Consider the following 1759-nt stretch of genomic DNA (forward strand, 5'->3'; position numbering starts at 1 on the left):
TTTTAAATGTTCAGTGTCATTATTTGTCAGGAAAATTCACTTTAAAACCACGATGAAATGCCGCTAATCTTCCATCAGATAAGTAACAAATGAGAGTTAACCAGCATATGGAACATCAGGAACTTTCAAAATGTGAATGGTATAAATTGGTATAAATTATTTGAAAACATGTTGCATTATCTTATCAAGTCAAAGATATGATTCATTTAGTAGAGAAGACTGGGCTGTACATGTAGATTTAGGGGCCAACCACATACAGCTGACAGTGGATCTCAATAGACAGAATAAGTCTGAAATTGGATAAAAATGAGGAAAAAATAAGATGACAAGATCAGATCCTTATGGAACTACTCAAGTTATAGAAGAAGAAAGATAAGACAGGAAAGGAGGTAGCAGAGAGGTGGGAAAACCAAGAAAATATAATGTAAAGAAGCCAAAAGAGAAAACAGTTTCAGGATTCAGCCAACAGCAGGGAGGAAGACTGAGAGAAAGTTATTGTACTCAGTGAGTAAAGAATTCTTAGTCAACTTTATAAGAGTGGTTTCACTAGATTGTTGGGGGCAGAAGTCAGGCTGGAAAAGGTTATGGAATTTCTAAATTTCTCTAGATTAAAACAGAGGATGCAAATATGAGGGTTTCAAGAATTTTGGTAGTGAAAAGATGAACTAAAGAAAAGTAACATGAGAGAGTAATAATATCAAAAGGAAGACTAACTATGATTTCAGGAAAATAGGAAAGCTACAACAAAGAAATGTTTAAGAAGCAAGATAATGATCAGATCAGATAAATGAAGAAACAGTGTTCTGGGAGCTGGAAGAACACAAGTGCAGGAACGAGTCTTTGAAAGGAAGAAGAACACAACCTTATCTGAAGCAAAAGGTAGAAGACCTTCAATACTAAAGTGTATAGTGTGAAAGGAAAATTCAGAGAAAAGGCATTAATAAAAGAAAAGTATTTTTACTTCTAATATCTTGTAATGGAGTCTAGTTATTAAAAGAATAGGCTCCCCAAATAAAGAATACAGCAAACACAGCTGCTGAAGTGAGCCAAGCCCTGCACATCATTAGGGGCACAGACTCCAGCCCCAGAGGGACCCACCCACAGCCCCAGTAGGCAACAAGGTGAGCAGAGCCCCATATGCCTTTGGGGGCCCAGACTCCAACCCCCGAAAGCCCTACCTGCTGCCAGAACAGGAACCAAGGTCGTGTACCACAGGCACTGCCATACCTACTGTCACCGCAAAGACAGTTCACCACCACAGTAGCAGCCAGGGCCACTCTATAGGCAGCCCACTACACACACAACTACATTGATACCAGAACAGTCACCAGTGAAGCCTGCAAATAGAGGAAATCTTTATCCTCATAGCCAACCCCAGAGTAACAGAAGAAGCAAGTGCTCTACCAGATGACCAAACATCAATGAAAAAATACTAGATCTACAAACAAACAAGAAGATATGACACCATTGAAGGAGTACAATAATGCTCAAATACCACTCCCCATATAATAGGAAACCCTTGAAATGTCTGAAAAGGAATTCTGAGCAATGATTTTAAGAAAACTCAGAGATAAGAAATGATCAACTAGAGAACACAATGAAACAAGAAAAAATATCCAGGATATGAAGGAGGAAATTTACAAAGAGATTACTACCTTAAAAAAGAATGTAGCAGGAGATAAACTCCCTCTTCCCAAAAGGCAGACTCCATCTCTGGGGACCTCAGTTTGGAAGAACCCCTAATTGATTTCTGGTGGGG

Source organism: Galeopterus variegatus, unplaced genomic scaffold, assembly GCF_000696425.1.
Source record: "Galeopterus variegatus unplaced genomic scaffold, G_variegatus-3.0.2 Scaffold665, whole genome shotgun sequence".
Taxonomy (NCBI): domain Eukaryota; kingdom Metazoa; phylum Chordata; class Mammalia; order Dermoptera; family Cynocephalidae; genus Galeopterus; species Galeopterus variegatus.